The sequence below is a fragment of the Mercenaria mercenaria genome, chromosome 11, assembly GCF_021730395.1.
Source record: "Mercenaria mercenaria strain notata chromosome 11, MADL_Memer_1, whole genome shotgun sequence".
NCBI lineage: Eukaryota > Metazoa > Mollusca > Bivalvia > Venerida > Veneridae > Mercenaria > Mercenaria mercenaria.
This window is the reverse complement of record NC_069371.1, coordinates 75,288,112-75,301,370: the sequence shown is the minus strand read 5'-3', so window position 1 is coordinate 75,301,370 and position 13,259 is coordinate 75,288,112.

The following is a 13,259-nucleotide window of genomic DNA, read 5'->3' as shown; positions in this document are numbered from 1 at the left end:
GTTTCCGTTGTGATACTTCCAAATTCTACTTTATCAACTAGTTTATGATTCTTGGTCATGGTAATTTTCTCATGGTGTTTACAACATTGATAACACATGTACTGTTCACAAATACAGCAATACCCAACCGCCTCCTTTTCCGTGTACAAGTCACAGATATTGCATGCTTGATCAAAACTTTCGGCTGATCCAATATCAATTGTACCAAAGTTGGTTAATTTTTCTGTAAATTTTGTAGTAGTCTGAGTTCCAAGTGTACTTTTGCCTATATAAATCTGCGTTCCGGTTTCAATTTGCTGTGTAAAAACTGACAACATCCTAGAAAAAGTAGTTCCCATCTCCTTTTTTTAGCACACCTCGAATTATCAACATATGGTTCGTGACCGAATGTGAACTTGAGAATGATCATGCCGCACTGGTTTTATCTTATCTGTCGGTAGTGAGTCATTCTATATTTGCACATTACACCTTATTACTTAGATATTTCTTCCGTGTATAGTTTGCAATGCAGTATGCAAGGTTTAAATATGTATTAAAATAACACTTACGGTTTAGCAAATGCTAGTGTAATTGTTAAGATAATTAAGGATGGTGCTTAAAGCTATTTATAATTACAGCATTTCCCTTACAGTACTGAAGCATTTACTTGCAACTTTGAAACATTTCACTTGCAGTTGTGAAACATTTTATTTACAATTGTGAAGTATTTCACTTACCACTATGAAGCACTATACTTACAACTTGGAAGCATTTTATTTACAACCATGAAGCACTTCACTTACAATTATGAAGCACTTGGTGCAGAACTACAATAAAAATAAAAAATGCGCTTAAATTAAGAAGCACTCCACTTACAATTATGGAAGATTTCATTTACAGTAATAGAACATTTAAATAATATTTATGAAGCATTTCACTTACAACCACGAATGACTTCGCATACAATTATGAAGCATTTGGCGTAGAACTACAATAAATATGAAGCATTGCACTTAAATTAAGAAGCACTTCACTTACAATTATGTAAGATTTCATTTACAGTAATGGAGCATTTAAATTATATTTATGAAGAATTTCACTTGCAACCATGAATGACTTCACATACAATTATAAAACATTCCGTTTGAATTTTGAAGTAGAAGAGATATTTTGTTTAAAAACAGTAGGCCTTCAAACACGAAATGATTTTAATTCATGGTTAGTAAATTGACTCTGTTGTAGTTGTTAGTTCACCTGAGCAGAAAGTGCTCAGTGTGAGCTATTGTAATACCCCTGGGTCTGTCGTCCGTCGTCGTCGTCCGCCGTGTGTTGTTCACAATTTTATTGTTAACATCCTAGAGGTTACAATTTTGCTTAACCTAAATGAAACTTGGTCTATTATTCTTAGTAATATCTCGGAAGAGTTCAAAACGGCCTCATCTGGGATTAAAAACTAGGTCACTAGGTCAAATTATCCAAAACGTTTTGTAACACTATATAGGCCACATTTTCTATCTGAACTTCAATAAACTTTGTTAGAATTTTTGTCTTATGAAATCTATGTTTAATTTTCTAGTAAATGCACGTTTAAGATAAAAATGATATCGAGACTGACAAATATAGGAAAATACATAGTCTACGGACTTCAAACATTATAGGACTGGTGCCTTTGGTCAGTAGGTCAGAGGTCAAGGTCACAGTGAGCCTAAGGCTTTAAAAGATGTGTTAACATACGTGACATTTTGGTATCGTACAGTCGGAGAAATCGCTCGATTCAGGTAATATTTGTGCTTATTATTTCCATATTATTGACTACTTTTCATAATATCAAAAACGTCGAAGACAAGAAAACGAGTGCTTTTCTCGATACAAAACGTCGGTCAGACATTCACAGTACTTTACTCATACTCTTGGTCCAAATGTTTTTCTCACTGACCAAATGTATAGGTAGCGTGAACACTGGGATTTTGGCGAAGTGTTGGTATGAAGTATTGAGAATGTGCGGCAGACGCTTTGTGCAGAGGAAAGAATTCATTTTACTGTCTTCGATACTTTTTATCTTAAAGACGCACCACATAATATTATTTTGTATTTCCACGATGGCAGTTATACATGATTTGCATGAAGAAAATGAGAAATAACAAGTAACTAGTTACAAATTGACAGTGACATATCTAAGGCCAAGACAATGTGTTTCATGCCTAAATATATTATTAAATTAATGTAGTAGTATGCACAGTACTTGATGTATTACCACACTTTGTTTCTACAGTGTATTATAATTGTTTATAAAACTATACTGAAGAGAAAATAACTGAATAAGTTTGCAGATGAAGTTGTGAAAACACATTAATTCATGGAGGACCTAAATTGTCCACCTGTCATCTTGTACAATAGCTATATTATAGAACAGAACAGAAACTTTATTTCGACTTAAGCATTTACAGCTCATCGTCATAAATGATGATCACAATATACATTTACAGTTTTACAGACTATATATGGAATATTATAATAAGAACATGTAGGTAAACAAAAACGTACTAGTATTATCAGAATGATTTGCACGAAGTTCATATGGGAGGGTCTTAAGTAACAAAAAAACCAAATATGTTTTAATTTTTTTTAAAAAGTCGAATTATTTTTCGGGCGATAGGCAGGTATTGAATTCACCTTTACTTCCTGTAAATATATGGGGTGATGGTCTTTTTCATTTTTCTATATTCAATACCAAATTTGGCTTGCTTCTTTTAAGCAAAATATAAGTTCTACATGTATTGCCAATGATCCGCATTTGAGAACATCATGAAAAAGTTTAATTCTAGTTACTGTTTTTATATGCTAGTATGCAATATCATATTCCATTCACCTAATATACTCTTCAGCATACTAGTATATATTTTATTGATCAAGCTTCAAAGACAGTGCTTTTACTGACACTGTGTTGTAACCTCGGAACATAGTAATGAAAAAGAGTGCAAAATTAACCAGTTTTAACTCCCTGGTATTGTTTCTCCAACTCGCTGCACAAAGACAAGCCCAACTGTGCTTCTGTAGGGTTTTGGTTTTGGGAGGCTGCTTGCTTCCTTTGAATGTGGTTGGTTTCAGTTGGATCTTGGTTACTCACTGCTGAGAATAATGACAGAAATCTATTAGGCAGAAAGTTACATGCGCAGGTAATGTTTTCTCTCAGCTGTATGTACTAGTATACAACTGAATTGTAAAACTTTATCTAATTACAACAGAAAATTTAAGTAAAATAGATTCGCTGTTGATGGAAAAGAAAGCTTTAAATTGCTAAAGGGGCGTTTGTTGGTAATATTTTGATTGGGTTTTCAACATGACTATAATGCTCTTTTAAATCTTAGTGAGAATTATACCATATATCCCATCATATGTTGTATGGGGTATGTGGGAAATTGAAGATACTGAACTTAAATAACATATGTTATAATAGCTTGTGCACAATATTATCAATACAGAGAGATTTTTTTACTGCCCCAGGTACTGCTAATCTCTTGTTAGATTGCAATATTTACTTTGGTTTTATCTGAAAACAAATTTTCCTGACAGACGTCCTATCAGGAATGAATCATCTAAAATGTTAAAACCTGGATACCCTAGTATTTTGTTAAAAATCAAATTAATCTTTGTTTGAAAACGATCAGTTTTCAATTTATTTGTATATAAGTATTTTAAATTTACTTCATCTTAACGAATTTTACATGCATATACATGCTTTATAAACTTTAAAACTCTATTTTGAAAGGCCTCAAAATTCCCCCCCCCCCCCCCGCCAACCAAAAAAAAAAAACATGTGACAAAAGGAGATAATACATTTATTTCTACAAACGTGCGCGGATCCAGCTTATTTACCCGGAAAATTTTGAAATTTAGCGCTTCATTTTCTGCATTCTTGGGCATTTTATGAGCATTTTAGAACACCTTTACACTGCAATTTTATATACAATATACCCCTTATTTTTAGTTTTATGTGCTAACCTGTTAAATTTTGGGAAGATGATAAAATCAAGTTTTCTTCAAGGTAGAATTCTTAGTTTCTTTAAGATAATAAATATGAATTATGTCGGGTTCGTATGAAGCAGCAGCCCCATATACTTTGAATTTGGTCCTAATATTGCCTTTTTCGAAAACAAAAATCATTTTCTTTCCTTCTTCTCTTCTGTCCTTTTTAAAGTATTTTCCAGAGGTGGTCCGGACCACCGGTCCCCCCCCCCCCCCCCTCCCCCTCTGGTTCCGCGCATGACAAAGCATTAACCTTTCATTTACAAACACAAACTTTAAAATATAAAACTGCAGTTACGGAAGTTGCTTTTTGATCTTACATTTATCGATACCACAGAGCTAAAATGATTGACTTAGATTCGGACTTTAATAAAAGGTAAAAATGAAAAGGATTTTTATTGCTCGAAAAATGTAAACATACTAATGCCTATCAGATATGCATTCGACTTGATTTTTTCGAATGGATCTCCGAATGTCTAATATCTAGCCCACTGCCAACTTCACGGACCTACATTATTTACCAATATAAGCTTATCCTGCACATGTATAACCAACAATTTCTGTATATAATAGTGAATGCTGACAACTAAATTTTTAACACAGACAAATTTACTGTGGTCAAATCATTTAGTAGAATATAAACCGTGTTGAAGGCAGACTGTAAGTGTAAAACCTTCAAACGGCACTAGTCACGCAAGTTCTAACTTTTCAGCATAACAAACTGACAAAGTAGCAACATGTTATGGAAGGAAAGCAAATATTTTGACGGATCCTGTTTCTTCTATGACTGCTAATCTCCTTTCTAAATTATCATAATGGAGATCAGTAATGACCTTTGGCTTTGAATCAAGTAGAATTCGACATACTTTTCCATATTCGTCGATTTGAATAATTTTACTTTTACACGCCACATAGACATTATTTTCTTCGGCACATGCTATTCCAGTTGGATATTTGATAGAGTCGTGTTTAAATTTGTATATAACATTCCCTTTAAGATCAAGGGCGATAACTGAGTTATCTACTCTATCAGAAACAAACAAAATGTCTCCTGTTTTATTTGATGCTAGATGGTATGGACGTTTGAAAAGCTGATTTCCTTTCAAATCGTAATATATCTGCCTTTTTATATTTCCTCTGAAATCTAAATATTGAATTTGCCAATCTGGGAGGGAATAACCTGTTTGTATGTATACCAAGAGTGCTAAACCATTGTCAAATAGAACAACTCCGTGACATTCTCCACTTGTTTTAAATACGAACTTGTAGAAAAAATTGTCATTATTGCATTTCAGCATCCAAATTTTTGACTTCATTACATCTGACTTGATTACAAAGTATTTGATTGTTGCATTTTTTGATGACATAACATCCTCTGAACGTGTGAATGTTTGGTACGCTGAATTGTGAGTGATTGCCCCTAGCTGAAGGCTATCCGAGTGGCCATACTTTGAGGACATCAGAAAACATATCCGCCTTGAGTTTTGCAGTGAAAAAGTTGCCAGTACACGTCTGTCTTTATCGCACGTCACGAACCAACTACCAGTACCTGGACAACTACTAGTATAATCTCCATGTATACAACTAGGAAGACGCCCTGTCGTTAAAGGCACCAAACGCAGATCAAACAACGACTTTTCCTTATTCAATTGACTAAATTCCTCTTTTCCAACAATTTTATGGTTCTGGCTCAAGAATATTTTCTCATGGTGTTTACAACATTGATAACACATGTACTGTTCACAGACAATACAATATCCTACCGCTTCCTTTCCCGTGTACAAGTCACAGATATTGCATGCTTGATCAAAGATTTCATCTGATCCTAAATCAACTTCATCGAAGTTTGTTAGCCTTTCTGTAAACTTTGTTTTAGTCTGAGTTTCATGTGTTCTTTCTTCTACAAACAGACGCTTTATAAAACGTATACATATCATGGCAAAAGTATTTCCCATTTTTCTTTAGTTTCCAATCTGTTGAATATTTATTAACAGTTAGCAATTTAATGATTTTTTTAAACACATCAGATTATTTATCGTATAAAATGTAGTGTTTCTACAATGAAGTTTATAATCATGCATTGAATTTCGTAAATTTTAGAATAGCTTTATCTTTTATTTTTTTTTATTTTCATTTTTTGGTTTAGCGTCGCACCGACACATGATAGGTCAGCTTTATCTTTATCTTCCAGGTGAAGTATTACACTTTAAGACTGGGTGATTTCATAAGCGTAATATGCCTCCTTAACACGTTTTAAGTTACCTCTACCCAAGTATTTTATCTTCTTTTTTTATGTTAAGTACAGTTACTTCCTTGTATACGTTGCCATGTATTATGACAAACGTCCAACTGGGAAACATTGGGATATGATTTGGGTACGTTTTAATTCGTGCACGTGCACAATGACTGTAAGAACAATTAACCCTTATCATGCTGGACACGACTGATTCTGTCTTTGCGACCAGTGTAGATCATGACCAGCCTGCACGTCTGTTTAGTCTGATCATGATCTACACTGTTCGCCATTCAGTCTGAATATCGGTTTGGTATGCACCCCTTTTAAAAGTCAGTGGTACTGTCCAGATTGAAAGATCGACAAGTTCATTGTCGAGATACTAAGTATAGCAGGGTAAGGTTTAAATATCAAGTGGGAAAAAGCACGTGGTAATAATGCGACTCACCCCTCAATCCTATGGCAGTGTATGTAAGGATGTGTACATGATAAACATGCACAAAAATATATATTATATAGGTAACGAGTACAAAACGAACACAAAAAGAAACATATTGGGGCATCGCCTTGGAACGGGAAGGCACAATAGTACTACTGGGCTGCTTAACCAGAAACTCAGTTTTTACCACCACCATTTTCCAAAGAAATGAATATTTATTTACCCGCTTGTTTCATCAAAAGTGTTTCAGGTGCAACATTTTTACCAAGCTCAGGGTAACTTCTACCCCCAAGGTTTTTTGCTGAAAATCTTTGCAAGTTATAATATTATGGTGAGAGCTATTTTTCATTAGGCAACAGGGAATAAGTGTTTAAAAGCTACAGTTGTGCCCGTTCTCAGGTTACTTCTCAGAACTCAGGCAAGTGGCGTTTGAATCTATTTCGATTGTTATATCAATCACTTTCATTTGGTAAATACTTTTAAGCCATTTTCGACTTTGGACTGTTAAAAGTTCACTTCCGCTCACTTTCGCTGGAAATACCTAGTACTATCAAACAGATGCTTTGTATTAGAGGTTGGTTGTAATTAAATTATGCATTCAACTGTTGAAGACTTTATACATAATCCAGAGATGACACTGATGCAGATAATGGTCAAGATGATTTCAAACAGGATAAATCTAAGACTTTGTCGATATGTTTAGGATCAAATATTAAATGGCCTGAAAATGGAATTATGCTTTTAAAGGTCTTGGTTACAGTCACTGTGATTGAAGAAAAAGAAGCGTCGATACTTGATCTACTGAAGTCGTACACATCTCGTTAGCCTTGCATTCTGGATATGATCTTTACTCTAAAAACGCGTCACCAGCAAATACAGCTGAAACAGCGGTGGAGATGACAAATAGAGTTCAAAATGGCGACATAAACATTAAAAATTAAAAGCATTTACCCTAGTATTGTTGCTATTTCCAAGTCCAAAGAACAAGCTAAGCAAACAGAAATTGAAGTACAGTATCATAAACAAAGCATACAGTGTTTACGTTTTGGCTTTTTGCAAACACTATGAAATGTAATGTTTTAAATTGTATCAATAGTCTGATGAAGTACTTGTATCATAATTATTTGAAAATTAAGATCAATACAGAAAAAGAAATTGACAACCTGTGCACAGGAGTATTGTCAAACAAGAAATCACCCCTGTCACCAAGCAAATCACGTAGCTCTCGTCAACGGCTGGTAAAACTGCCATTTATGTATCAACTTTTAAGAAGTTTACGAAAGTATTCAGTCTTTTTATGTTTTGCTGAAGGCGAGACGTCAAATGCTTTGCCTTTACTTAAATACTTTCAAATAATTCCATTGTTTAATTTTAACCGGTGCGCGCCACTATACGCTTGAAAAAGAAGTAAATTTATTATATTTTAGGTTTTTACTTTTGCTACAAGCAGAACATATAATGTGCAACTAATGAGATATAAACTTTGTACTACAAAATTCAAAAAAAAAAACCACTTAAAACTCGGGCTAAATTTCAGTACACTTTTTAGGTGGTTTACCGATAAGGGGAAGTAACACAGTGAATATCATCACTGATAAGGTAAAACTTTTTGTTTACAAACTGTGATCATAAATGATAAAAATATAAAGTGATAGAAAGGAAATATATTCTTCTTCTTCTTAATTAAACCAAACACGGCTGTGTTTAATTAAAACAAGATATATAACAAGACAAAATACATGACGCTTTTAATGGAGGGGAGTATCAGCCATGATACAAATTGCTACACTGCTTATTTTAAATTGGTTATTATAAAATCCATTTCTCAGAAATTTTAGTTTGCAAATACGAAAATGCCAGTTCTTACTGCCGTTTATGTAAATTCTATGTTGCAGCTTGGTAATTACAAATTATATTAACTAAAATGTGCATGAAATTTCGTCCACAAGCTTGTATGTTTATAAACTGTAAATGGAAACTCCGAGATCTATCATTTTCATCCTCGAAACACATTATTTTTATAGTTTTATAAGTTCATTACACGTATTCATGGTAATATTACCAATCATGTATATAAAACATATATAGATATATTGATTAAATATATCTATGTATATTGTATATAATATATGTCAATTTAAAACAGCAAATTTACACAATTAGAACGAATAATTTGAAACATGTTGGAGTAAATATGGTGCCGCCATAGCTCAAACGGGGTCTCACTAAGTGTTGTTTGTAACAGAGTGCTGGTCCCGACTAAGCCAGTGGGTTCGACCAAAGAAGCAGCTAGGATTGCTCCAGTGGTGTAGTTTAACTTAGCTAAGGTAGTCAAACTACATTTTTCTTTAATTTCCCATCTTTTCGTTTTATATGTAGTAAATTTCATAAACGTTTTAACATGTTAATATGATATTGATTTTATCTTATCTAAAGGCCTTTTAAGTTGTAATTAAATACAACTCGGCACGTTTTCCGTGTTTGTACAAGCAACAAATACGTTGTTTTTCTTCGTCACATGCTAATCCCTTTGGACATCGGATAGAGTTAGAAGCAAATCTGTAATTGGAGTGTAATAACTGGGTTTTCATCACTGTCTAATACAAAACATGGTTTGGACTTTTGAAAAGCTGTCAGTAATAAATCCTAGTTGAAGATTATCAATCGGCTGATATGTATATGTAATTGGACACATTAAACAAGAAATGTTGCTTGCTGTCTGTACAGTTCTAGGGAATGGGTTATTCCCAGTACATGTACACATGTAGGCAGGCAGCTAACAGTTACAAGCACCAAATGCATGCCACTCTATCGTTTCCAACAATTTTATGGTTCCGGCTCAAGTATATTTTTGATGGTGTTTTCAACATCTTAAACACATAAACTGTTTACAAAAACGACAATATCCTACTGCATCCTTTGCAGATATTGCAAAAGCCTGCCTGCTTTGCTCAATAGGGAGAGCGCAGATCTATGGATCGCGAGGCCGTGAGGCCGATCCAATGGTTTCCGTGACAATTTGATAAAAGATCATTCGTCCTCCATTTCTGATTCTTGTGTGGAAGTTGGCAGTTATTTGTACAGAATAGGTTTGTATTGCTACAGAATCAAGGGACACTTGTTATGTTAATTGTCCGTCGTTACATAACTGAAATACTGTTGAAAAACGGCGTTAAACCAAAACCAACAAACAGATATTGTAAGCTTGATCAAATGTTTCAGTTGATTCTAAATCAAGCGGCAATCAAAGTTTGTTAATCATTCTGTTAACTTTGTGATAGTTTACAGACGCTTTATAAAGTATAATTCCGACATTTTTTACATTCTGTAAAAGTATTTATCGTACAATATAATGTGTTACAACCATTACTGAATGAACATTCATTAAATTCGTAAACCTTTATAATTTTATCTTTTAACATGCTGTCTGAATACCTGCTATTAGATTTAAAACCAAACTACCCAAGCATTTTATCTTTTTGGGAAAAAAATCTGTAACAAATATTATCTCCATGAACAATGTATGTTTTTACTTCCTTATGAAATGTATACTGTACAAATGTTTTATGCAGTCAAAACGAGGTTAAAACTTTAGTTTTATTTTGTCTGGTTGCGTTTGGTTTGTCTGATAGATTTTATTAACTATCACAAAAGTAACTTTAAATGTCATATGGCGCCAGCACTTGGATTGTGTACATTTATTTTTTCTGTTCTTTTTCGATTATGAAAGACAATCATGTTCATCTACTAAGAATAGAGGGTTTTTACACACTGCATAACTTCTCGTAAACAGAGTCTGAGATTTATTACCAGTATCACCGTAAAAACTGACGAGCCTAACCCGAGCAAACATACGCGCACGCACACACCCACGTTCATTTCTCTCATTAAGCTGAGCTTTAAAAGCTGAATTGATTGAAACTTTCCCGCTATAAGTGAGGTAAAAAAAAATAAGGGCAATCAGTGCAAATATAGGAACAGAGAAGTGCATCGCGGCTGGGGCGGCGGCGTCAGTCTGATTATTTCCACTCAATAATTCTATTAATATATATTAATTGAAATGTTGAAATAATACTTGGCTTATATATAGCTTATAGAAAAAAATAATAATAATAAAAAAAAAAACAAGATTAGACTTCATATGGAGCCAGTTGGCAGTATTACTGAATTTTGCTGTATGTTCCCAGAATGGCTCATTGGTCCAAGGCGTTGGTCTATGGCACAGATTTTGAAGTGCAGTGGTTTCATCTCCGGACGGCGGAGGTGTTTTTCTTTTTTATAAGAAAATACACCATTTTTTGATAACATTATTAAATTCATCCTAATTTTAAAATGTCACCCTGGCTAAGTATTCCAAGAAGTTTGTTTATGGACAATTTGGAATGTGAAAAAATTATAGGCGTTAAGTTGGTCTGCAGTTTGCAGTTCGCATTTCGAATTGCAAACCGCAAACTTTTTGCATTTTGCAGTTCGAATTGCAAACTGCAAACTGTTTAGCAGATTGCTATTCGAATTGAAAACCACCAACTGTTTTGCAGTTTGTGATTCAAATTGCAAAATGAATTTTTATTTTGCAATTCAAGATTTGTATGAACCGCGTTGCATTCCGAGAAAGCTGTTATTGTTTTGAGCTTTTTAGGATTGAAACTTTAACAATTCAATCTAATTTGTACATTGTAATATGAATTGCAAACTGCAAAACATTTTGCATTTTGCAGTTCGAATTGCAAAATGAATTTTTATTTTGCGATTCACGATACAATATGAAGCGCATTTTTTGAGGCTTTGAAATTTAACATTTCAATCTAATTTGCACTTTGTACAGTGTGCCCATACCACGTGACTTTGACGTCATTTTATGGCTAAGACGGCAAGCCAAATTCCGTCGATTCGATTCTTCAAAGTGGCGTAAGTTCTTTATTTCTTGATCAAATATGACCAAATCAAGCGCAGGCTAAGGAAAAAAGTGAGTACTTCACTCACAAGTAAACGGTTTTATCAACAGATGAACAGTTTTGGCCTGAAAACGGGAAAACTGCTTTGTTTAGAGAAAATGAGCATGGTAAGACGGCAAGCAAGGGCCCTTTTTGACAGAAAAACGGATGATTGTACACATCAGAGGTGTCGCACGTATTACCGATTCACAGGAATTTAATGCCGGCTCTGTTGGAGGCCTTAATTGACAAAAATGTAGCCGAATTATTTAAAAACTTTTTAAAAATCCAAAATATGCTAAGACGGCAAGTCCGCTAAGACGGCAAGTCATTTTTTATAGTAATATCGTCTATGGAGTCGCACTTCTCTATAAGTGGTCACTGGATGTTTACCAATAGTAGATCATTCTACTTCTTGTCAAAACTATAGGTAAACATCAAAGAACCGTTATATAAGTGAAGCCATATGATGTTTTGAACTACATGTACCTTATATGCCTTTTTTTTTTTTTTTTTTTTTTTTTTTGTACAGTTGCTAAATTGTGAGGCTTAATAGATAAATTAAACGAGAATTATGATTTGCTCTAGCAGGATTGGCATATAAGTGAGAACTGTTCTAGAAAGGTTAAGAATTCAAAAGCTACACATGTATACCATCTTGGATGTACCTCTGCGTGTCGGTCTTTAAGATTAAAGTATGTTAAAGCGGTTCGAAAACTAAAGAACAAATATACAGTATGCAGCAGGCAACAACAAATAATACACATTTTTGACCTAATCAATACTACTTTATATGTTCACAAGTCTGTTGTACATATGTTTGAGTGAATGTTTTCTTGACAAATCGTTACGTATTAAAAATAAGGCTACTTATTAAGAACAGCCATTCTGTCGACTTCCACAAATCAAAAACACAATTTTCAGATATATAGAATAATGTTTTGACAAATAAGAATCTTATGCTTAACTCAGTCTATAAGCTAGAAGACATGCTTTAAAAAGTATTTCTATGTAGCTGTGTTCAAAGTATTGAGTAGAATAGAAAAATCTTGTTTTTTCCCCAAAATTTAACACGATATCACATATTAAAATAGAAATGGAAACTCCACAGGTCGCTCAACACAACAAAAACGAAAATGTTGCAGGCTAGGTTTGATTGAGCCTGTTCGTGGATGGTAGTGGAAATGCATGCTACCGTCCACGCCCTCTAGCCCCGGCTTGACCAGAGCTCAACATTTACACATGCTAAAAGTACAAAAAGCAATTAAGAGACATCCGCAGATGTATTCAAACGATGATGAACATGGAACCTTCACGTGATACACGTGTTGAGGCGTGTAATTCCATGAAGAGAGGCGTTTGGTCCCCAGATAAAATAAAGGGTTTGCCCCAAACGAGAAAACAATGGGCAGAACTAAACAAACTAGAATTTAGGAAGGGGATCTGAGGTTATGGAACCTGCGTTTCACAGGAACAGTCAAAAGACAAAATTAAAAAGCAGACACCATATCCAAGGGGTGATTAAACAATACCCAAGGCTATGAAAGCGGGAGTATTTGAACCACCCACAAATACACCAACTTTCACAATTCTTGGAGAAAGGGTTGTATAATTCTACACATTTCTGCAAAATCAACTACTTGTTTAG